This window comes from Danio rerio, chromosome 24 (genome assembly GCF_052040795.2).
Source record: "Danio rerio strain M-AB ecotype USA chromosome 24, GRCz13ab, whole genome shotgun sequence".
Lineage (NCBI taxonomy): Eukaryota > Metazoa > Chordata > Actinopteri > Cypriniformes > Danionidae > Danio > Danio rerio.
The window spans coordinates 1,570,742-1,598,513 of NC_141044.1; the positions used below are offsets into that span (position 1 = coordinate 1,570,742).

General features: G+C 34.5%; 1 protein-coding gene across 8 annotated transcripts in view; it reads right to left on the minus strand.

The window, feature by feature from the left end:
* nrp1a (neuropilin 1a) overlaps window positions 1-27,772 on the minus strand; it is a 418,289-nt gene that overhangs the window by 325,641 nt on the left and 64,876 nt on the right. For all 8 annotated transcript variants that reach the window (XM_087308241.1, XM_087308239.1, XM_087308237.1 and 5 more), the window contains exon 3: window positions 25,297-25,463. The gene's annotated coding sequence lies outside the window, so the exon portion shown is untranslated. The remainder of the gene's footprint in view (window positions 1-25,296; window positions 25,464-27,772) is intronic.

Sequence of the window (27,772 nt, forward strand, 5' to 3'; positions counted from 1 at the left end):
TTCTGTTGGATGTAGGGTTGTAACAATATACCGGTATGACGGTTTACCACGATTTGAACGTGCACGATTATCATACCATGAACAATTTCATATCAACGGTTTTAACCTTTAACGGTTTTCTGTCTCCTTAAAGACCGAGACAGCCGCCCGCGGCTAAAAATAAGTTTAATAAGTCTTAAATGTTTAATAACTTTTGATCCGCTGATCCGATTCATACAATTCAAAGATTGGCATAAAGAAGAGAATCTCAGCTTTCCAGTGCTATATCACATAACATTCGGACTTTCAGAGGCTCCGGAATCAGTGCGGTTACGTCATCAACATTTGACAACGCTGATTTGACAAAGAAACGCTCGTCACTGTGTCTCCGGACAAATCAGACATGATACATTGATGCATTGTCCCTCCTCCATGCCCAGATTGGTTTAAACTCGCTATATCACAACCAATAAGCATAGGTTTCGCTTTTGTTTGTGGACCAAGCTTTTTGAACAACACGGAATGAGAGATAGGCATACATTTCTGCGCGGCTAAATAAAACGCAAAAAAAAAAGTTTTGCATGAAATAATTCTCATACTAAGTACTTTTGCATGCACAGCAGCACAGAAACATGACAAAACAGTGACACAGCAAAGACGAACTGCTGCTCTTGCTGTTTTCAAAAGACGCAAATGAAGATGCAGCTGTTTGTCTGCATTGCAGACAACCATATCCAAATCCATATCGATAGACAACCATATCCATGCTGGCACATAAAACCTAAGGATGTTCCATATTGAATCCAGTTTCGTTATGTAACTATTTATAGTATAGTAAATATTTATATCTATTTTTTACTGAGGATTTGCACCATGTTTATTTGGACTTTATTTGGACTTTGACACATTATTTATTATTTTCTTATTTTTATTTGTTCATTGTAAGTGGTGTTGTTTATAGTAACTAAAAATATATTATTTGGAAAAAGTCAAATTTGCTTCACTGTTCTATTATTTTGTAACATTTGTAACATACCGTATACCGTGAAACCGTCAAACCGTGGTATTGTTTTAGACGATTATCATACCGTGAAAAATTCATACCGTTACAACCCTAGTTGGATGACTGAAACCATCGAAATTAGTGAGCTTATAATACACATTATAAAAGTAAGAATAAAATGTGAATAAAGCTGATTGAAATTAAATAAAATAAATAATTACTTTAAATTAAATTTTAATAAAATAAAATTATTAAATAAATTAAAATTAATGTAATGAAATAAAATGAATAAACTAATATATAATGATCTATCAATTTTAATAAAAAAGTAAATTCAAATAAAATTACATTTTAAATAAAATAAAATAAAAAATTATAATTTTATTAAATTTAATTACAACTAAAATAAAATTTTAATAAAACAAAATAAAACAAATTTAAATTAAAATAAATTAAATTAAAACAATTACTCTGTTGGATTACCGTATGCATGTATAATCTAACAGCTCAAAAAACAATAATTAAATAAATTAAAATTATAATCTAAATTAAATACATTAATAATTTAATAAAAATATATTACAATTGAAATAAAAAAGTAAAATAAAACAAAAAGAAAAGAAACACTTAAATTAATGTTGGATCACCATATGCATGCATGATCTTCATCTGTCTGATACAGTTATAAATACACATGAGCAATGTTTTCGCTGATGCGTCACTGTGACCAGTCAGTGGTGAGGACAATGGCTCATTTTCATCTAAACCTTCTAGGTTTAATTCTTGAAAAAAGCGCCTCATATGCTCCACGATGCAGCGGATATGTTGTAGTTCATATGTTAAAACAGACATGAAATAATCTTGAACAAAACCAAAAACATGAACAGAGACTTCACACTGCGTGATCGTTACTCACGTGAACTAGCCCCTATTTGCCTGTGACTTCAGACATTTGTCCGTCATTTCTCAAAACATGTCGGCAAGTCAAAAATCAGGGTAAAATCATGCAGTCTGAACTCAGTATAATGAACACCCCTTCAAGTGAAGTTACCCTTTTTTATAACTATTATGAAAACATGCCTCCATACAAAACCAATAAGAAGCACATGTGAAAAGCAGGAGTTAAGGATTTAAGTTTTTCAATCCTCCAGAAGATCTTACTCTTTTCATAATCAACACAATGACTCAGCTACTTCCCTGAGTTATGGATGCTAAATATATATACTGCGTTTACCCACTGGCACATCACTTAGAATCATAATGAATTATGCTTTATTTTCAAAGACATCTTTTCTATGGGCTTCAGGTATACCGTACGTGATCAGGAATATCTTGATGCAAAGCGATCGATTTCAATAAAGAACATGAAGTCTCAGAGTCTATTAGAGAGGACATTTGTGTTTTCTTCAGGTCTTTTGTCTGCTTCTGTCAGAGTAATATCATTAGTTCCTGGCAGCGGTGTGTGTTTGAACATGCTTGAAACCAAATGAAGATTAGTGTAATGTTTGGAGTGGATATGAGTCAGTTTTCTTGACAAAAACACAGTAAACCTTCAGTTCTCATTGTGCGTTCAGATTCGCACCTGCACAGGACGACTCCCATGCCTGAAGCGTGAACACTTCTGTACTGCATTTATGCAGCGCTATTCAAGAGAAACACAATTACACAATACTAAAGAAACAGGATCTACAGTACAATCCAGTTCCCTAGTTTTACAGCTGATGCAACTGTGGATATACTTATGTACAGTAGTCATGTTTCTGTCTAGACAAAGAACAACAGATTTATTCATAATAGTATTATATTGAAATAAATCTGACATTGCGTTATTTGGTTTTTCTGTGATATATATTGCAATACTAGTTTGATTGAATCAGATGACTTTAGAAAGAATTGATCATTTTAGATTAATTAGGATGGTCCTATATGGAGGTGTATATGCATAAATTATAATAAACAACCTACAAGCATATATAAGTGCAATAAAAAGACTATACAGATGAAATAAACAGTGTTTAATTGTTTTCCAAAGAGTCTAATAGTATTGAGGTGCAATAATTGAATAATCAAATGTAAAATAATACTGCATTGTCTTGCTTTTATAAATAATTAATTAAAAAATTAATCAGTATCTAAAGTTGTAATTGGTACAATTTCTTGTTATCTGGCCTGTTATCTTTTACAGTCTTCCCACAGTCGCAGACCTCTAAATCACATGCGAATGATAAAGTATAAAGTATATAACATTGCTTATCCTGTGATGTGATAAGTATGAAAGATCACATTGTGATATCGATGTTAAACCGATACATTGTGCAGCTCTACTAACAACACGCCGCACGATAAGATTCCAGCGACTAGCGATTTGTGTGTCTGCAGCAAAAGCGACGCAACAGAAACCCTTAAATATTCACAACATATTCACTGGCTTTGATTCATATTTAAATATATTCTTTTTAAGTATTCTTATTATTTACAGCAATCTTTAGTATTTTTTTATTATCATTATTATATTTTTGATTATTAAATTAAGGTAGACATTATGTTCAGACTTATTGTTTTGTCCCTCATTTTAAAAAAAATCTATTGGTAAAAGAGCTTTTAAGTTTAAGAGTCTAATAGATTAGAATACTTTACCTGATAACATTGGATCCATTACATCATTTAAGGTGTTAAAGCAAACTTTGCTATCATATTTTACTTTGGATTGTTTATCCTGAGGATGCTATCATTTATGTGGTGATTTGATTCACTAATCTGTATATTTTTTGTCCTATGTACATATATGTATACTACTTCCCCCCTATCAAACACTGCACTCCTAACAAAATTGGAATAGAATTTCTTTGGTAAAGTCTTTAAAATGCTAAAGGCATTTAATCTAAATAAAGTATTTAACATTATTAAATTTAGTAATGTTTTATAAACAAATTTCGGGAGGAGTACAATCAGTCTTTGACGAGGCTAATTCACCACACACAATCATTCTATTATCCAATCAGCTCCAGACCAATCAGCTCCAGACCAAACCCCTATAAATAGTCAAACACATCATACCTCTGTTTACACGTCATACCTCTAGCCGGGCTAGATAAGGGGAATAATACGAGTTAGGGTGTCTTCCCGAGCTCAGAGCCCTCTCCCCGGACAGCAAGCCAAATACACATAGTCTATTCAGTCAAATATCTGTGAGTGTGAACTTGTGAAACGCTATTTAAAGGCTACTCTTCTGACTTAAGATCTGAGGTGAACTATATGCTGCTGCTTTCAGTAGTATGACAGTAAATTACATGTACATTGGTATTTAAACTCACATTGGGAGCATTTAACACTGAATAAAGCCCATAATCAGTACCTGAGGCGATTATTGTAAGAGTTGTTCAAGCTTTTGTTCTGCTGCGATGTCGCAGACATACAAAGCATTTCCAAAATAGAAATCTTGCATGTTGGCATTGCAGATACGTAGGACAAAATGCAATGAACATGGTGAATTTGGTGGCTTTTGTAGGTGTGAAATGCTCTTTAGGAGCGCAGACAGATGCTCAAAACAGTTCTGGAAGGAATAATAATAGAGTAAGGAGAATACTGAAGCACTGTGATGACGGACTGATGGCTGAGGGCTTTTAGAAATCAGCAAAGCGACATTTCAGATATTTTACAATGGGCTGGAAGTGCTGCAAAGTCACAAATTCTTATCTTTGCATGATTTTAGATTGATGCAACTAGAGTTAGTTACTCAGCTGATGCATATCGACTGAATTAAAACGCATCGCTCGTCTTCTGAACGGTGTGAAAAAGAGATTAGCTTGCACGTTTTCCTCTCTGTTATGTCAGAGACTGTGAGATCTGCACTCTCTGAGGGCTTCAGCCATGAGAAACTCTTCTCCGGCACTTCAAAGTATGATTTAATGGAATTAGCCGGTCAATAGTTAAGAGGCTGGGGAGCCAAATGTCAACAGATCTCATCAACAGAGAAAGAACCGAGAAACAAGGGGACGTTACATAATCTATTACATTAAGATGGGAAGTTCGTTGCTCCTCTGAGTTTCACTGGACTGGAGAGAATTGTAATTAAAAAGGGGTTCGTCCCGCTCTAATAGATGACGGAGAAAACACAACCACAATCCTCCACCATTCCCCTAGTTCACAGTGTTGAGAAGAAAAAAGGAGAGTGTGCAGACGTGATTCTGCTTCAAAGGAACGCGGCGGGAGGAAAAGGTTGAGTAGTTTGCGCTTTGATAGCTTTGTTTTCCAGCAGGAGTTCTTCAGTTCAAGAGAACTGGTGGGAATCAAAGAATTGCAGGTACTTTCATCGCTAATTCATTTGTAGATGTATTAATGGATGATATTCAGGGCTCAAATTAACATTCGTGAAAGAGACACAAGTGAAAATAGTCTTTGTCAAGAGAATATATGAGTAGAAACTGAATTTTAGGAATGCTTCAAGTTAAAAGTTGTTTTTTATTTTTAAATACGACAAATAAAAATCAAAAATTGGGAAATAAAAATAAAATGAAAATTGCCATCATTTACTAGTGCTCAATTTGTTTCCAACTTCTTTGAGTTTCTATAAAAATAAAATAAAAAATAACAATCCAAAAGCCACTGATCTCCATTGTATACAGTAAAAATGACATTTGCTGTTCAAACTACATGTTTAAAATGAGCTGAAACGACACAATTATTAAAGTTTTATTGGGGACAACTTAATTGTTTTACATTCAATCCACTTAAATCTTGAATATTAACCTAAATATTATAACAAATCTATCCTCCAGACCCTCATTCATTTTCTAAACACAAAATTCAATATTTTAGAGTAAATCGGAGAGCTCCCTCGACCTGCGTTGACAACAAGGGTCACCAGATTCTCAAAGTCCAGAAAAGAAAATCCCAGTAGATCAGCAGTTTCTGAAACACAACAACCATGCCACGCTCCAAGTCACTTAAATCACCTTTCGGATGCTCAGTTTGAACTGCAGCAGATCGTCTTGACCATGTCTACATGCCATGTGATTGGCTGATTAGAAATTTGCGTTAACGAGCAGCTATACCTAATAAAGCGGCCAGTGAGTGTTTTTCGACTTCTCATTACTGAAGAGTGCTCACTCAGTAGGCCTACCTGTTCATTGTGATGACACTTGTAAGCAAACTGCTGTATTCTGACTCATATTTGACGTTGTAAACCACTGATACCAATTCATCCATTGTACCAAACAAACACTGATCACAGGATATAATGAAATTTCATCATCCCTGTACTGCTGTTAATGAACTGTTTTCACCATGCTAATATTAAATGAGTATTATCCATACAGAAATCCCCTCAGTAAAAATAATATTTGATAATAATAATAATAAAAGACATGAAATTGTTTGTCATCAAACACATATTGTGTTAAAACAACATTGCTTTGAACACAAAGCATACCTGATCTATAGCACTTTAAAAAGCATCTGTCTCAGTCAAGAAAACCAGCGACTGTCTGTTTTTAGCTTTAATTAGATATGATGTCTTAATCTGCGCACAATGGCACTTTACCGCAATTATGGAGCATTTTACGGAGACCAAACAGAAGGTAGGAAAATTCCCTCAATGCCTGTTGACTCTGACGGAAAGCTCATTAAAAAGACGACACAAATCTGTCGTATTTTTAAGTAAGACTTTTCCTCGGGCCCCTTGAGGACCGTCTAGCTGTAATTTATCACAGCCACTAATTATGCAAAGGTTTAAGTCGCTCTTTTATTTCAGGGGGAGAAGGAAAAGAGTATCACAACAGTGAAATCATCAGCGAGCCAGAGAAACGACGGAAGTGAGCGGATGAAAGAACCATATGTCAGGAACCGAGACTGTTGCCGTATGATTACAAGACACGCGCTGGAAAAAAAAAAGAGCTATTTCAGTCTTTATTCTCGCCTCCAAGCTTTTAGAAATGAGACATAAAAGCTCCAAAAAAACCTGAGAAGTGTTTAACCCGGCTGATTTATCGAATTTCATCAAGTTCCCTTTTTCCCTAATCACTGTGACGAAGTTGATTATTGTTTTTCTGCAGGAGAGGCTGCGGTCGCCATGGCAACAGGAGCGGATTATTCACAGGTCATGATGTTAATGACGCAGGGAATCGAATGATAAACAGGTGATAGTATTGTTATTGTAGTCGGCATCGTTTCAGGGCTCGCCGACACACATTTACATACGACTTTAGGGGAGAATAAAAGCGGTAAACAAGCAACCTGCTAAAATAAAAGGTGAAGTAGTCTTTGTTCGTGTTTAAATGACACCTCGACGCTCCAGTGAGCGTTTCACAATGCACACAAACCGTGATGTGTATGCATAATAGTGACTCCGCGTCGCCTGATACTGTTTAGAAAGCAATCTTGTGTGAAACTAAAATCATCTAGCTTATTAGTTAAGCCAATGAAAAATGAGGCAGGTTTGTTTCTCTGGCGCGCACACACACACACACACACACACACACACACACACACACACACACACACACACAGCTATCGCATTACTGAAAACAGCATTTATGCGAGTCTGTCACAAAAGACTTTTCTCAGCTGAGAGATTTTCATTTTCAGCATGAAGTCACACGATCGTATAAATTAAAACCCAAATTGTTTATCTGGGTTATATGAAAGTTACCTTTAATTATGCGATTATAAAAGCCACACTTTTCTGTGAGGCTCACGGAAATGTTCAAACTGACTATTCTACTTTAATACAAGTATTATTATTATTATTCAGATGGGTCTGATATGTGATATTCACAAGCTTTAAATTAGGGTGGATGATTGCAATACTAATCATAAAAGCACAATTATTTCTTTGAAAGTAATAATAATGATTATTATTTGGAAAAATAAAGTTCTGGAATGAGTTATTTTTTTGATCTAGCTGAAAAGAAAAGGTCACCTACAGGTTAATGATGCTAAATGTTTGTATCATGATTAAACATTCTCGTTCACACACTCGTGCTCGCTTTGTTCCCAAACCTGAAAGTTTATAATGTTGATTAGCACAAAATTAATTTTAGTAATTTTCTTTTAATCCTTTCAAAGGCGAAATCAAGGGTAAAGTGAAGCGCTGACAATGAAAGTGTCGCCTCACAGCCAGAAGATTACTAATTCGAGTCCCAGCTGGGCCAGTTGGTAGTTCTGAGTGGAGTCTGTGTGGAGTGGATGTATATCTCCAACTTTCCTGAGATGTGTGTATTCCACTCAAAATGCATCAAGTGGAAGCAGAAGCATGCTGTTTTCATTTACATCTCTTTAAATGCAAATGAGCTGCTGCTGCTCTCCGCCCCTTTTCCAGAAAGAGGTGGAGTCTTTACAGCTCATGTCTCTGTTACTCAAGCAATAACAAGCAAAGAAATGCTTTACAGTTTCACACTTTAAACTCCTGATAGAAAGCACCAAAAGCAGACTGTTAGATGTTGTCTGAATTAAACTAACACCTCCTTCGTGTAAACCATCTAATACACACAAGGTTATGTCAAAAGCACAAAATAATATTCACATATGGTTGCTCACAGTTTGTTTATGAATTCAAATAGCATTTGTAAAACCGTAACCGCGACACGTGTTAGGTAAGTTACTTCAGATAAGTAATTAATTAATATCTACATCATTAAAATTGCACTTAATGATTTAGTTCAGTCTGAAAAGTCATTTACAGTATTAACTGGACTCAACGCTACAAATATTTCCTAACAATCTCAATGCATAGTCAATAGAAAGTGAACGTTGATTTTTTAAAATTAAGACATAAAATGTTATCTATATTTAAAATGAATAATTAAAAAGCTAATTATTATATGCATCAAACATGTTTTAAATTACATCATATTTCATAAATATAATATATTATATTATTATTATAATGTGTCGATTCATTATGTTTTGCACATGCAATTGTAACAAAATATAGCTTACTTTAAATTTAATAATAGAATTATCCTGCAAAATATATATGTATAACATTTTTTTTCAGCAGGCACAGTTTAAATACAGTAACTAAAAGTTAAACTAGATAGATAACAAGGTAAAAAGTATAACATGACCTCTTTGCTGAAAAGATCTATACTTTAAAGCATTTTTGTTTTATTGTTAACAAAAATAAAGTGTTATTTTTTAAAGTTTTGCTTTAAACTGTTGTTAAAGTGTTGCTTCAAAGTGTTATTTCTGACAGATAACAAGATAAAAAGAATAACAGGACCTCTTTTTGCTAAAAAAGATCTATACTGTTGCTTTAAAGTGTATTGTGACATGTTGTGTAGACAGAGTCAAAACAGTTCTCTCAACAGAACAACAACCAGACATGCTCTGACATCAGAACTATAACTGCAGATAGGTGGAAATGATCTGCAGGTTATGCTTGATGTAGTGGATTATAAGATGTTACAGTTCTGTTAGTTTTAGCTCTTACACAATCCTCCAAATAAAGCCGTGTGTCCACATGTGCAGTCTTCAGTGTGTCTAATGAATAGAGAGACTGGCGTTTCTCTTTGTCACTGGACAAAGTGCCCGAAGCAGCCGTTTCCATCACTTTGCACTAAGTCAACAGAGCCCAATGAGATCTGTCAACATCTTCATTACCTGAGTGAGGTGAAGTGCTCTGTCCACTTATAGCACAATGACTGGCCAAACCACACATCCACTTTGTTTTTGTGTTTACACTGAGCGCCCGACACTAAAGGCCTTTAGAAAACAAGTCAACGCCCTTCAGAGGCACAAGCAATGCTTGACTTTAGCTTGAATGGGGAAAACAAATAAAAGGGGTGTTTACCGGACACCGCTTTCTGATAGATGTGAACACTTTTTATGCATGCATTAAATTATGACAAAAAGAAAAAAAGCCCAGCTTGCGCGTTATTAATTATGAATCATCTTTAAAGTATATTTGCGTAAGAGTAAATGCATGTTTAAGCTATAACAAATAAATGAATAAAAAATAAATAGATAAATAAAAAGGGGTGTTCACCAGACATTGTTTTCAGATAGATGTGGAAAACTTTTTATGCACGCATTAAATTACGTTCTGACCTGAAGTGACAAGCGTGAGCGCGTCCTTTCCTTCACCATTTTCTATGGCATTTCTCATAACTAGGTGACTGTTTTCTCAGAGGATGACAAACCATTGCTGCCACTCCGATGCAAGTTTATGATGAAAAGTAAAAGCACTGCAGTGTTTGTGTGTGCTGTGTTTGTCTGAGGTAATTAGTCTACTGTTACTGAAATGTGTATATTTCATATAAAGTATAAAGCAGATTGGTTGGTTCTACTTACATGAATCGCGGTGCATGCGCAGAGTATTCGGATCATTTCAAATGTTTTTCAACTAGCTGTATCTGAAAAATGTGCACGTCGCTCGCATGTGCGTGTCTTACGCATGTTTCCATTGGAAGTGACAAACTGACACCCTAAGCTTATTGGCATTGCTTCCAATACGCAAGTTCAGCGGCCACATTTTAATAAAACAATAGTGCTTCACACTGAAACTACATACCAAACTTTTTTTATTATCAATATTGACAATGGTGTTCGGTTAATAAATAATGATATCGATTTGATTGCCCTGTCCTAATCGCAATTTAGATTTCTATGTATTCCTCAAATTTCAACACAATATCTCATATATATGGCAATTTAAGTGTGTTTTATAATATATACATTGATTTACTGCCCAAGATAAATCTTGCTTTATACACTACTGCTACAGTTTTTACCAATATTGATATCACATTTTCTATTTGCGGTTTCCAACTAATTTTATGACCCATTACAACACCAAGAAACGTAATTGCATAAACTCTTTCTTTAACTTCATTCTCAATTTTTAAATCTATATTATTCACTATTTTTTTTACTATATTTACTATGACTACTTTTTAATTTCCCAAATGACATAACCTTTGTTTTACTTATTATATTTAATGACAATTTGTTTACATCAAACCACAATTTCAATTGATTAACTTCTGTTATAATCACCTCCACTAGTTTTGGTAAATTATCCTAAGAACAAAAGATATTTGTATCATCCAAATCTAAAATAATGACAGTGATTGACAGGTTTTTTTTTTTTAGTAATTGACAGCCCTATACTACATAAAAAATAATAAAAATCAATCAATAAATTTGTAAACAGTTAAAAGAACTAATTTTAGCTGAACTGAAAACTACATCATAATTCAGATGTTCCAAATATTCCTCTTTTTTTCCAAGGTCATGCATTTTATTCACAGAAAACTGACAAAGTATACAGCAGTTTCAGTGCACAACGTGTTTCTTTGTATAAAAGCATCCACTAAATGAGTAAAAGAAAAAGCTGTGAAACTCTATTGGAGCACTTTGTCCTTGGTTGATTAATAGATATGAAGCTTTTCACTTCTTTTGACTTCAGTAAATGGGAAATGTAATATTTGTAGAGAAACGTATGCCAGTGGAGAGTCTCTCAACATGCCGTCTTTGTCATTTCAGTATAAGTTACAAAGCCACAAAAGACCTTTGGAGCAGCCTTTCCATTTGCAGAAGTCGTTTCTGAAAACCTGCGATAATTATCAAGTCCTCAATTACTGAACAGTGAGAAATGTAAATATTAATTCATTTCCTCCGTGCTTTTAATCAGCGATGGAAGCTGGCAGTTAACTGAAGGCCTGGTGTGACATTATCTCAAACAATCGAGAGGTGAGAGAAAGACGTCTGCGCTTGTCTGGAAATGAATGATACGACATGATGGAGGTGGAGAATGTGGGATGGGGGCTGGGTGTCTTTGTTTCTCAAGGTAAAAACTCGATATTTAGCATTTTATATAGTCTCTATCTATGCTTTTCTCTCTTTCGAGCACGTTTCAGTGGGTGTGTGTGTGTTGTAGGAGAATTCTTGAAAACATATCACTGTAATCACTTAATGCTTGTGTTTATGTACATTATCAACTCCATTTAACAGTCCCAAAGGCCTAGTGTGCTAGTATACTGACTACATTGTCAGTAATAATAATAAAAATGATAATAATAATAATAATAATAACACGGCAGTATGGTGACTCAATAATTAGCTTTATCGCCTCACAGCAAGAAAATTGCTGGTTCGAGTCCTTGATGGGCCAGTTGGCATTTCTGTGTGGAGTTTGCATGTTCTCTCCGTGTTGGTGTGGGTTTCCTCCGGGTGCTCCGGTTTTACCCACAGTCCAAACACATGCGCTACAACTGAATTGGAATAACTACATTGGCTGTAGTGTACGAATACATGTGTGAATGAGTGTGTATGGGTGTTTCACTGTACTGGGTTGCAGCTGAATGGTTCATTCCGCTGTGGTGACCCCTGATGAATAAAGACACTAAGCTAAAGGAAAATGAATGAATGAAAGAATGATAATAATAATAATCATAATAACAACAACAATATTGTGGTCTTATCAGCACCAGGTTGCATGCATTCCTACACTGTTCACAATGTAAAGAAAGAAAATTAGCCATGTAGCAATTTGCATTAGCATGTTGCTATGCTATCAACAAAAACAACATTCATTGAAAAAACATTGCACTTCAAGCAGAAAATCTCACAAAATTACTAGAAAAAATATTATGTACTGCCAATATGGTAGACAAAATAAATTATCAACAAAACTATTATATTTAAAAATATATATATGTTGAAAAAAAACTACATATTATAAAACATTAAACAAACTAAATATTATTAAAAAAATGACAATTTCAAAAAAATATTTTTGCAGTGAGGCCATAAAATAACCATTTTTGGTTTCTGAAAGAACCTTTAAAACAGCTTGTGTAAATAAATAAAAAAAATGGCTGAGCGATAAAATCAGTATCGATATTTACTGACCGAACAACCGTGTCAATGATAAAAAAGAAGTGCTATAGATTTATTAAAACGTGGCTGCTGAGCACGTGCCTTGGAAGGAATGCCAATAAGCTTAGGGTGTCAATTTGTCATTTCCAATGGAGGCTTGCACGACGCACACATGGTGTTCAAGCAGCGCATTTTCCAGGTATCCCCAATTAATGAAACATGAACTTTTCAGAATGCCGCGAGCACATCACACCACAACAATGTAAGTAGAACTAACCATCTGCTTTACACTTTGTATGGAATTTACACGTTTCAGTAATAACAGCAGACTAATTACCTCAGACAAACACACCCAAACACTGCAGTGCTTTTACTTTTCTCCATAAACTTACATCAGAGCTGCAGCAATGGTTTGTCCGTTTGTCGTTCTCTGAGAAAATGCTTGATGGTTGTCTAGTTAGTTGTAAATAAAAAATGATGCAAGGATGTCGCAAAAGTGGCTTTTTGGTTTCTTTTCTTGTGCATCCCAGCCCCTAGCTCCCCATCTGTAAGAGTTTTTAGCATAGGGGGTAATATTCATGTTCACAGTTTGTATTGATTCAATATGTATTTAAAAATTGCTGGTTGCTTCATTTACTTGAAAGCTCAAATTTATCATAATTATTTTTGTTTACTGCATCACTATTATTCACACCTTACAGATGTTGATCTACATGATATCGTGATAATTTTGTTTTGCAATATCAGCCAGGCCTTCGAGCAACTGAAACGCATCAGAAGTAATTAACTAAAAACAGAAATCAATGTTGTGCAGACCCTTCCCTCAATTACTTATCACAGCTTTTCCACTATCGTGTTCATTCTGGGATTACTGTATCCTTACAATGATATATTTAATGCCGAGTTTAACATTTTAAATGTTATCTCTCCCACAAACTCTGATTCTGCAGCTCTGAAATGACCTTTTCTGATTACAACTGTTAAACAAAACAAACTATCTGTGTCCCGCTGCAGAAAATTCATTAAACCTTGCTGCAATTCAACACTATCAAAATAACCCCTGCATCATTATATTACTCCAGGCCTCCCCATGAGGTGCGTCTCACATGATATAATCGCCCTTTAAAAAAAAAAAGTGACGGGAAAAGAGTGCAGATTTACATCAGCGCAAGAACACACTCTCACACACATGCAATACCAACACACTCTTATGCTATTTCATGTCGCTAAAAAATTCCTCTACATCGTCCGGCGGTTTCCTGCGCCATAAATCTGAGCGGATTTGATGTGTAACACAGAAATGTCAAATCAATATCATCAGAGAGAGTTTAAATGAGCAGATCACACTGACACAGATCTTTCATCTGCAGTTCTCTGTGACAACTCCAAATGATTCATATTTAATAGCCCATCCATTTCACTCTTCAAAGGCCCGTCACTGGCTTCACAAGTGGCATGCAAATCATCTCACTCCTGGGCTTTACAACAGCCTCTCCAACAGAGTATCTCTCCATCGCAGATATAATCTAACCTGCCTCTCGCGCACAGATCAATGTGTTCAATGTAAATGTGGGCTCGTCACTTTCATAAATGTTATCTTTTGGAGGAGATCTGGCAGTGGAGGTGGAGTGGAGTCTTGGGTTTGTTTACTGCCAGACTCTCTTACTCGGCCACAGCAGGAGGTTCATGTCTGCTCGCCGCTGGATCTGGATTTCGGCCATCTCAAACCTTCACATTCAGCTTGAGGACAGGCCCATGTTACATTCTGTTGTTGGTTTACTTCTTTAGTGCAGTATGCATTGGGTTGACTCACTATAAATGGGTTATTTCAGAATAGAGAATGATGTTAGATATGCATAATGACTGGCCATCCATGCAGATTGTTTGCTTTATGGATGGATGTACGGATGAATGGGTTTGTGAATCGAGTGATGGGTGAATAAGTAGAATGATAAATAGAACAAGGTATGGAAGGACGAATAGATTGACGGATGGAAGAAAAAATAAAACGATGGAAGGAGGAACTGATTGATATATAAGACATGGAAGGAACAATGGATTGGTAGATGAAACAATAAATAAAATGATCAAAGCATTGATGTATGGAACAACAGAAAAAGGATGGATAAATAAATGGAACGATAGAAAGAGGATGGAAGGATGGGATGAATAATAAATAAAATAATGAAAGAACAGAAAGGAATGGAAGGAATAATAAATAAAAGGATAAAAGGATGGGAAAATGCAAGGATAAAGGGAATAATAAATAAAAGGAAGAAGGGATGGAAAGAACAGTAAATAAAAGGATGAAATGAATGATAAATAAAAGGATGAAAGGAAGGAAGGAAAAAAAACAAGGATGAAGTGATGAAAGAAATACAAGGATGGAAGGAAGAATAAATAAAATTATTAAAGGATGAAAGGAATAAATAAAAGAATGAAAGGATGGAAAGAGTGATAAATACATGGATGAAAAGATAAAATAAATAATAAATAAAAGGATAAAATGATGAAAGGAATAAACAATAAAAAGGATGAAAGGATGGAAGAAATGCAAGGATGGAAGGAATAATAAATAAAAGGATGAAAGGATGAAGAAAAGCAAGGATAAAGGGAATAATAAATAAAAAAGGAAGAACGGATGGAAAGAACAGTAAAAAAGGATGAAATGAATAATAAAAAGGATGAAAGGAATAAAAATAATAATGAAATGAAAGAAATACAAGGATGGAAGGAATAATAAATAAAAGAATGAAAGGATGGAAGAAATAAAAAATAAAAAGGATAAAAGGATGGGAAGAATACAATGATGGAAGGAATAATAAATAAAAGGATTAAATGAATAAAAAAACTGATTAAAACAATGAAAGAAATACAAGGATGGAAGGAATAATAAATAAAAGAAAGAAATTATGGAAAATCATAAATAAATGGATGAAAGTATAAAAGGAATAATAAACAAAAGGATGAATTAATTGAAGAAATACAAGAATGGAAGGAATAGTAAATAAAACGATTAAAGGATGAAAGGAAAGAAGGAACAATAAATAAAAAAAGATTAAAAGAATAATAAAAAAGGATAAAGGGATGAAAGGAATAAAAATAAAATGGATGAAATGATGGAAGAAATACAATGATGAATTGAATAGTAAATAATATGTTGAAAGGATGGAAGAAATACAAGAATGGAAGCAATAATAAATAAAAGGATTAAATGAAAAAATAATAGAAGAAACAACAAATAAAACGATTAAAGGAATAATAAAGAAAACTAGAAAGGGATACAACGATGGATAAAGCATGGAAGGATAGATGCAACGACAGATAAAATTAAGAATGGATAATGAAAGGATAGATGAGCAGAAGAAACGATGAATGGAAAAGAAAGGATGAATAAAAGAAAGAGAGGATTGATGGATGGATGGATGGATAAAAGGAAAGACAGATGGACAGTGGATAAAGGGCTAGATTGATGGATGAAACAATGGATAAAATGATGGATGCATGCATGGATGGATGGATGGCTGATTATTGTAATAATAATGATGAATGGATTAATTCCTGATGATTTTAAACCAGATATAAACATTATACTGCTTCATCTCGATTCTTTTCTGAGTTCCTCACAACCTGACACATTTTGGACATAATAGGTTAATAAAGAAAGCGAGTAAAGCCGTTTCATCAGACTGTGAGGTTTGTGTGTTAAATGTAAAAGCTGCACACATTCATTACAGACACAGACAGTCTTCCTCACTGACAGATGGAGAAGCACAGACTGAAAGAGATAAACATCTGGCACCTGTGTCACATCTATGCGTCTCCACAGGTCTGAGTCCATGTAAACCGATAGGGCTAATCCTCGCTTATAATTCATCTCTGCTCAGTCCATAAATATAGTGTCAGAGCAGCAGTAAATAATGCATTATCTGCTCCGGCATCTCAGGAACACAATGTGTTTGTCCATCTGCTGATCATGGACAGAGGAAGAGGATTACAGCACAACCGCAGTGACCCGCACACTTCCTAAATAACTCCCTTTTACCGTCAAAGGATACAGATTGGTTACTAAAAAAGAGAGAGACAGAAGTTCCCTATTTTGTCTCTCACGGACACCTTGATGGAGATATCAACTTATCGAGGATATAGGAAATATTACTTTATTTATATATATGTATATATATATATATATATATATATATATATATATATATATATATATATATATATATATATATATACATATATATATATATATATATATATATATATATATATATATATATATATATATATATATATATATATATATACACCATCTCTCAGAATGGGGAAGTAAGGGGATTTTGACCGTGGCATGTAGTGCCAGACTGGCTGGTCTGAGCATTTCAGAAGCTGTTGATCTACTGGGATTTTCACGCACAACCATCTCAAGGGTTTTACAGCGAATGCTCCGACAAAGAGGAAATATCCAATGAGCGGCAGTTCTGTGGGCGTAAATGCCTTGTTGATGAGGCCAGAGGAGAATGGTCAGATGGTTCCAGCTGATAGAAAGGCAACAGTAACTCAACTCAACTCAACTTTATAAATCTTAGCTAACATTCATTTCAAAATTAAAATTAAAAGCTTTTCATTATGGATAATGTTAGTAAATAGTATTGGTTCCTTGACATTTAAATCTACATTAAAGACACACATAAGTAATATTGATTTGAGTACATAGGATGTATTTTAGTTCACACACACAAACCCACAGGAAAACTCACACTTGCACACAGACAGACACACTCACACATAAATTGATCTCCGAGTAGAAGCGTGAAGAATCGCTGGAGAGTGAGTCTGGAATGAGTCTGAGCTCCAGCTGCTCGGAGGTCAAACAACTTTTAATTCAGGAGGAACAGGCGCAGCTCCACACCTCCAGCACACACTCATTTACTGCGCATTACCTCCAGCACCCCCCGCACTGTCTGCTAATAGTATTGACATTGGCTGCGAACGGAGCAAAAATCATTTAACACACTTCTACTTTACAGGCCAGACCTTTCTGGAGAAAAATAAAATAATAAAAAAGGCAGCGAATTGAAGCTGAAATGTATTACAGCCTGCTGCAAAGTGATACGTCACGCGGTGTCCCAAATATTAAAGCTGGTAAATTGGCAGATATGGCAAGTAAATGTGGAGCGTCTTGAGGAGGTGAAGGGGGATATGAACCACTGTCCCACTTAAAATGATGAAATTATTGCAGAAAATCTAAATTATAGATCAACAAATGCACAATATCACATTATTAGTTTTAAAGGTATGTCATAGGTTTAAGGGCGATGTCTATTTTATAGACATTTATTTATTATATTGAAATATAGTTGTATAAAATTTGAATGTTTTAAAATCTGTAAGAGTTTGAAGTGTAAAAAAATAAATAAATAAAAATAGTGCATTTTTCTAGGTATTTTTTTTAGCTTTTCCTAACTTTCTAACACCTCTGAAGCATTTATTAATCCAAGTTAACATTGATTTGAATATTAACTATAATGTATATAATAATGTATATAATAATTCTTTTATAGACAGTTACATATATATATCATATATATGTTTTCATATACAGTTTTATAAAATTTAAATATTGTATTATCTGTAATCCAGGGGTCTCCAAACTCGGTCACACCGGCCAGGAAGTTTCTAGTATATCTGTTAAGAGCTTGATAAGCTGGTTCAGGTGTGTTTAATTAGGGTTAGAAGTAAATTATTGCATAAACCTAAATTATAGATAAACAAATGCACAATATCACATTATTAGTTTTAAAGGTATGTCGTAAGTTTAAGGGTGATGTCTATTTTAAAGACATTAGTTTATTATATTAAAATACAGTTTTATAAAATTTGAATGTTTTATAATCTGTAATCTTTTTAAAGTATAAAAATAAATAAATTAATAAATTAAAATAGTGAATTTTTCTAGGTATGTTTTGAGCTCTTCCTAACTTTTTAACACCTTTTAAGCATTTATCAATCCAAGTTAACATTTATTTGAATATTAACTATAATGTATATAATAATGTATATAATAATTCTTTTATAGACAGTTACATATATATATATATATATATATATATATATATATATATATATATATATATATATATATATATATATATATATAAAAGATAATAATATTTTATCATCTGTAATATTATTTAAGTGTAAAAAAATAAATACAAATGAATAAATGTAGTGCATTTTCTAATTTTTCTGTGCTTTTCCTATCTTTTTTAACACCTCTTAAGCATTTATTAAGCTAAGTTATCATTAATTTGAATATAAGCTATAATGTATATAATAATTATTTCATCGACATATTTATTTATTAAACAAAATATATTTATACGCCGAAAATGAATGAATGAATAAATAAGATATTTTATAATCTGTAATACTTTTAATGTGGAAATTAACATAACAGATACAGGCAATCATTAAAAGCTACAGGCATTAGTTATGTAATTTAAAAAAATCTAATATATAAAATATAAACATCATCACAATGCTGTCTGTCATGCGACTAACACCGCGTTCACCATTACTAAAGAGCATGCATTCACCGAGATTAACCTAATATTGCAGCCAAGAAAAGAATGTTATTGCTATAAAGATGAGGTATGTGAATAGTAAGATATATATCAATATCATCTGTGCAACATCAGACACCAATCGTGAGAACAGCAAAGCTATTATCGGTAACTCAGTTCATCACATTCACGTAAAGCAGTGCATGCATGGGCAGTGGGGCATGCAGATTTTTTTTTTTGTTGTTGGTTGTGATTAGTATTGATTTTAAATGCAATATATATCTGTTAATAAAAAACGTAGTAATGGTGCTTACAATTTTTGGTGGGTGCACCAACATTTTGGTTGGTACGCCTACATATTTGCAGTGAGGAACACCAGTGCTAACGAGAGAAAAGGTTAATTTTGAGCCCTGATTTAGTGTAAAAGCTCAATATAGCAACAGCTCCTGCAACAACTGCAATCTGAAATGGGCTTGTAACATTATTTAGCCAATTTGTTTGAAAACAGTAATTTCTTGTTATGTAACCCATATTTTTGATGTTAGTTTTATTATACACTCTTATAAAATCTAAAATGGGACAAAACATGCTTAAGGTCTTGTAAGAATCTTGTAAATCAAATGAAAGTGTGGGAATGTAATCATGTAATGGATCTCGAAAGTACTGGGGAAATATTTGAACTATTCCGTGATGAATGTGTGTGCAGGGCCACCTCAGAGAGCAGTGTTTAGAGGAGCACATCAAGCAAGAATCTCAGGCATTTCTGGACAAAAACATGTGCATTTTCTTATCTCTACATTTAGTTAAAGAATGTCGCACTCATGTTCAAATACTGCATCAAGAACAATTTCATACAGATATTTATTTTCAGGAGAGAAGCAAAGGCAGCCGCACGTCTTCACATTGTTTTACATACTTTGTTCAGCAACGTGGGCACCAATGGTGTTGAAATGGTGTTGAAAGAGTCACATTCTGTATTTATAAGGTATAATTCACCCAAAAATGCCATTTTTGTCTTCATTTAATTATATATTCACGGCCGCGCACCTGGAAATCAAGTTTACTTTAGTGAACAGAACCTGCATAGGCTGTGAGTGACAGGTAATAGAGTTGTAAATAATATTTAGTTATGATTGCGAAATTTGCGACAAGCATTTGACAAGTTTTTTTCTTTCTTAGCGAACACAGTGTTGACCATGAGAGCAAATGTTTAACTGTGTCAGTATAACTAGCCTACTGTATATAATGTTACATATATAATGCATCTGATATTCTGATGATGGGAATCTGGTAATGACAAAATGTAGAAAAAACTTGGTCTAATATTGTTGTCATTGACAGATTGCAGGCATATGTCTCAAACATAATAATTCAAAATCAGAATTATAAAGAGTTGTATACTGATGTCGTCACTTTACTGTGCATTAATCACAGGAACAATTTAATGTTTGTTGAAGTCCACCATTCCAAAACTATACAAAATATAGCATTGTAACCAACAGTAGATGTACACATAACATTATTATAGATTTTTACAGTATGTTTGAGAAATACCAATAATAATAGCCAACTCGTATTAACCTTTATGTTACATCTACAGAATCATGAAAAAAATCCTGATCCTTATTTTAAGCAAAAAAAAACAAAAATAAATAAAATAATAATAAATAAATAAAATAAAATTGCGAAGACAATCACTTTAGCCATCACTTTAGCCAGAATTGTGCAATGCTAATATATATATATATATATATATATATATATATATATATATATATATATATATATATATATATATATATAGTGATAGATATTGCGATTTGAATACATTTTCACAAGATAGTTTGAATAGCTAAATTAAATAATCACAAAGCAAACAACTTCATTTCTTACGTTGTCTAGTTTCTAGGTCAAATTTCTAAAACCTCTTAGATCAAGTAAAAAATATCCTTTTGTTTTCTTTTTGATTAATTTTTACCCCTTTCCTCAGGATCTCGGTATAGGGTCCTTTGGGAAGGACCGACAGATTTAAATTGTTCCTTGTGCTATTACTTTGCTGAATTTTAATTGGAAGAGGTAGTCTCTATCACTATCATTACTATTATCTCTATTAATTTGACTATCTATTTCGCTGCAGAACAAATCGGCACAAAAGGGCACAATAAAGCTTACAGTAAGAGTAACACATTGCGATATTGATGCAGGCCTAATTCCACAGCAAGCTTTATGATTTTAAGCGTCTCCTCTAGTGTGAATCTACGTTGGTTTGCCAGCGTGCTTGATTAACAGCACAGAAATGCAATTACACTAATGTTTGTTGTCCATGTAGTCGGTGTGCGCTCAAACGCTGGGCATAGTTCACTGTATCTGGCAGCAACAGTAGCGACTGTCTACCCGTTTCCGATAAATCTGCATGGCTGCCACCCAACATCCATAAAAACCCTTCACTCCCTTTAATTGCGAGTGCCGGGAACACAAGCCGGCGCAATTCTTCTTTTGTCGAAACTTTCTTTGTCCTTTTCTTGTACCTTCTCACTGGAAGCCATTGATACTCTTCCAAAAAGCGGCGAGCGCTAAAGGTGTGGGAGCTGAATAAATCAGTTTTTCTCATGTGGAAACAAGCCTACACCCTTCTCTTAAGTTGGCGACAGCCTTTGAACTAATCCTCGCAGACCGAGGACTGATTATTTATTCATCTGTTCGTTTGAACGCTACTCTCATTATTGTACCCACATCGCCCTGTGAACACAAGCAGAAAGCTGTCGTTCTCTGGCTTTCTCTCCTGCTTTCAAAGCCTTGTCAAGTGGGGAAAATCCTGCTATGACACATTTTGGAATACAAAAAAAAAAAAAAAAGAAAGAAACGCTCCAAATTATGAGGGCAAATGAATAATGCACGCTCCCATCCTGAGTATTATCGAGTTCAACGCACTGTATGTGTGCCAGTGGCTTATTACTGGCTTAAGATGACTGGGAAGGCATATTGTGCAGGATTTGTTACTGGAACACTCTGAATGGCTCTGATTGAGAACACAGAGTCTGCAGGCTGCCCCTTAAAAATGTTTTTATAAGAGAGATAAGAGAACGACACGGCATCGGCTGATGAATAAGACCTTGCTTTGGAGAGCGGTGGAGATAGCATCGCTGCTTCTTGGAAGATGCTTGTGCTTCTGGGAAGAGGGAGGGCCGCGCGGAGCAGAGGTCTTTTATAATAGAATAGTTCTCCGAGACGCTCTTTGCTCGCACCGCGGTAAAAGGTTTAAATTGGTCAGTCCTTTCTGATCAGCTGTGCTGAAATTGGATTGGGAGAAACTTCCGGAGCAAACAAACAAACAGCTGGAAGTGAGCCGGCAGCTAGATCAGCTAACAGGTACATATAAGGTCAAAGACAATCACTGCTGAAAATCCCTGCTGAATTCATAACACACACACACACACATACACACACACACACACACACACCCATGCACACAAACATGCAAACACATGCGTACGCACACACATGCATACAAACACATGCGCACACACGCACACGTGCACATATACACGCACACACACACATGCAGACACACGCTGACCCTCATGCACATATACACACATACATGCAGGCACACACGCTGACACACATGCACACGCACGCACACTCACATATGCACACACACACACACACATGCGCACACAGATACACGCATGCATGCATGCACATGTGCGTGCACACACATACACACACACACACGCACGCACGCACGCGCACACACACACACACACACACACGCACACACACACACACGCACGCACGCACACACACACACACAAACACGCGCACACACATGCGCACACAGATACACACACACACACACACACACACACGCACGCACGCACGCACACACACACACACACACACACACACACACACACACATGTCAAAGGGAAGTAAACTTTCTGTCGGAGAGAATAGAGTGAAGCGTGTGTGTAGATTGTCAATATGGCAGAAAGGATGTCCGCAGTTTAATTACTCTTGCTAATAACACAGACATCTCTATAGTCAAAACATCCGAAAAGCATTATTCCAATAAAACTTTTGTTTGTCAGTTGCTGTTTTCTGTCACTGCAACACAGAGAGGCTTTTGTCCCGCCCTTTCATTTCACTTCATAACTAGACAGGTCGACTGTGATTGGTCACTTCATATCAGTCGAATCACCGCTTCAGAATCACGGTAGTTTGTGCGGGTATTTTTGAAATTGTCACAAAAGTTCAAATATTTTTATTCCAGAATTTCTAAAAGCCAAATTCAAGCACTTCAAGCACTTTAAGCACCCTGTGCGAACAATGCAATATATTCCACTAGGTATTTAAACAGGTCATTATTCCAATAAATAATTAAAAGAGTTTGACTATCAACTTTGCATAATTCAAATCTTGAAATGTAAAAATTGTCTTTGTGTGTGTGTGTGTGTGTGTGTGTGTGTGTGTGTGTGTGTATACTGTAATTCAGGTTTCATACACATTTTTACTACAAATATTCCATGACTTTTCCAGGACATGAGTCATTTTTCATGACCTAATGTTTCTTGTAAAGTCTACGTATTCACGGTAAATCATAGGAAAAACAATGAATGATTAAATTGATTACAGCATATCATAAAACACGCAGCAAACACTTTAGTTTCCATTTCTATTTTATAATTATGTAAACTGGATGATGCTTACACAGCACTGATGATGTGAGACCAGGTTTTAGGCCAAGACAAAAAGTTAAAACAGCAAACCTCCATTCCAGTGTCCAGATATTTGTCAAACTAATTTTAGATGATGTTAATAGTTTGTTAAACTAGTAATAGTAGGTAAAACTACTTCTATTGTAAAGCACACTGCACTATTCACTCCATAGACTTCCATTCATAGGCATGCGAATACACACCAGAAACTCAAGCATGTGTAACAAGTTTACATTTCACTGCATTCGGAAGTTCAAGCTTGGTGAATTCTTACCAGCGAAATAGAATCAGGTGATTGCGTTAGACCAATAGAAGATCATTTAAAACATGGAGCAATCGCTCACTTTATTGACGTCTACTCATATTGTTTAATACCACCCCTTTTCACAGCGCTGTACAACAGAATTTCTCAAGCACAGGCTCTAGTGTGACCGTAGCTTAAGTCACTTTGGGCAAAAAGCGTCTGCTTAATGACTAATGTAAATGTAATTTTCATGACTTTTCCAAAACCTTGTGGGTTTTTCTGTTTTTTCCAAAACTTTTCCAGCCCTGGAAAATGCCATGTCAAAATTCCATGACTTTTCCAGGTTTTCCATGACCGTATGAACTCTGGTAATTATAGTCACACACAGCTAAGTGTATTAGTACTAATGGTTAAAACTACTTTAAAACAATATAAAAGACGTGCGTAAAGCATTATAAATGCTCAAGACTTTTATGAGGATTTATTTGACAATCTGCTGTCTATTTTTGTTCAATGCAAGCAGAAAGGCTTAATATCAAACCTTTTACACAACCAACAGCATGCAGACAGGTAAAGACTTTACTCCAGTACATGGTTCATTAAGTCTGCAGCTTTTTCTCCACTACATTATCTCTCTGAGACCTCTATAATGAGGCATCTGATACCTGTTTTGATTTATGAATTATTGTAGGTTTCATCTAACGGCATACATCGGGTTAAGAAAGAGAAAGATAAATACATGCGATTCTACATGTCATACTAACAAGAAACTATGCCTCTAGCCACAATTTGAAAGCTGTAGTCACGCAAGTTTACGATGCAGTCACTGAAATATGTCGGTAATGACAGAATCTGCAGATGTAGTTAGTCAATGATGCTTTTGGGAAACGCTCCCTTGGACTGTTGCACATTAAATATTCGCACTAAACTTGAAACACAAAACCACCCAAGTGGACTTACTGTGCCGCTGCCAAAATATCAGACGGTCCTTTCCAGATTTGGAAATATGAGGGAGCTGGATCATGCCAAATGTCCTTAATGGTCTCGAGGTGTTGCATAATCAGCAGTGGAAATCATCTTCTGCTTTTCGTGGAGATCAGACAAGCTGATTGAGCTGATATTTGCTCCTGTTGACGACAAAAAGGATCATTTTACTTCTAGCTTAACACAAATACCCGGACATATGTGCAAATCTGTTATGCATTTAAATCTTGAGTTTGGACAGTTTAGAAAATGTAATACATGTTGGCACAGTGTGAGCAAGTATCGTCCCTTGATAAGGAAGTAAAATAAAATATTTAAAAAAATTAATAAAGCAAACAAATAAACATAATATAAACAAATAAATATAAAATAAATCAATAATAAAAAAATCAATAAAAATCAATACATAAAACAATATATAAATTAATAATAATAATAATAATAATAATAATAAAATAAGGCAAACAAAAATAAACATATCAATGAAAAATAAAACAATAAAATAAAATTAAAATTAAATAAATAACAAAAATGAATAAAGCTAATAAACAAATCAAATAGAATATAAATCAATATATTACAATTAAATAAAAATCAATATATAAATTAATTTAAAAAATATAAATAAATCATAAAATAAAATAAACAAAAGAAAAAATAAAAGCAAAAAAAATCTTAAGAAAAACAAAATAAATATAATAATATAAAAAGTAATACACCTGATGAAAAAACTAAACAATCAATAAAGCAAATAAAAATAACCAAATCAAATTAAAATAATTTTAAATACAATGAAAATAAAATTTATTGACAAAAAAGGAAGCAAATAAATAACCAGTTCAAATAAAAAAGAAATCAATATAATAAAATAAAAAATTCCATACATAAAAAAATAAATACAAAAAAACTGACAAAAAAAATAAAAATCAATGAAATATAACAAAATATGTAAATAATCAGATGACAAAAACATGAAACCCTGTCAAATCAGCCAATGGTGTGCATTTAGGGGTAGGGCTATTAATCTGTTAAACCAATAACAGTGGAGAGCTGTAACATTTCAGCATTTACCGGAATAATTACTTTTTATGCACATAAAATGTGTTGTTGCTCACCAAAGCTGCGTTGTTATGCACTTTTACCATTATTACACAAAAAAAACATTAAAAAAAAACCTTTTTTTCTGTTATATACATTTTTTTCTTCAATGGCACATGATCCTTAAAGAGCACCTATTATAAAAAAAAAAATTCACTTTTATAAAGGGTTTAAACAGTTGTGTGTCAGCAGTGTGTGAATATAACCAACTTCTAATGATAAACATTTATTAATTTTATTGATTATAATCAGACTTGATATAAACAGTCTGCAGAAACACTTTGATTGACATTCTCACTTTGTACGTGTCATCAGTGGGGGAAAGCCCCGCCCACTAGTGACGATTTTTCCCTCATTAGCATAGGATGTTAATCTTGTTTTTAAATCTGCAACTATGCTGACACACAGGCATTTGTAGCTCCGCCCTTTTTTGAAAAGAGCACAATCTAATTTGAATTTAAAGCGACAGTCCAAAATAGCACCACTAGTGTATCAAAGCCCTTTAAAGCATTATTTGTGTGCTTTATTTTGAGCTGGAATTTCACCCACACATTATACTGACATCAGAGACTTATTTTACTTATCTTGTAGAAGGAGGCATAATAGGTTTCCTTTAAGAAATAATTCTAATATGAGGATTTGATGCTCCGGAAACATGCTGTAAACAGTTGTGCTGCTTCATGCACGCATGTTTTGTGATGATCATAATACATTTAGGGTTTTATTAAAGAATGTAAAAGTCAAAACAACAACACTTGAACTATCTTTAGCACACACAGACGTGCACATTCAGTATGCAGCTCAACACATCACATGAAAGCTGAAAAACAGACAGCGTTCAGACACGTTCGTCAGCAATAACCGTAAATTACTGCACTCTACATTGGAACAAATCAGCACACTCCCATACTGGCCCGGGGACAGCCGTCACTTCTATTGTGTTGGTTTCTCGTGTTCATAAAGAGCATATCTTGGAATGAAATTGCAATTATATTACATTCCCATGTTTTGGCAGAAGCGTGGAGTCTTGCTCCGTGGCGTGCTGTGTCATAAATCAAACGGCTCTTAATTATGGGAGCTGAATGGGTTGACAGAGGCCTGACGTGGCCTGATCTGTCTTTTCAATACTGCCTGGCTCTTTTATAGCCACTAATAATGGGAAAACTCACTCTGGTGGCCTAACAAGAGCTGGCCATGGCATTGACAGTTCTGACCGCAATCAGGACGCTTTTAATGCATTTAACACACCTCATAGATAGGGCTGCACAATATACAGATAAAGTCAAAACCATTCGCCCTCCTGGGACTTTTTTTTCTTAAATGATGTTGAACAGATTCAGGAATTGTTCACAGT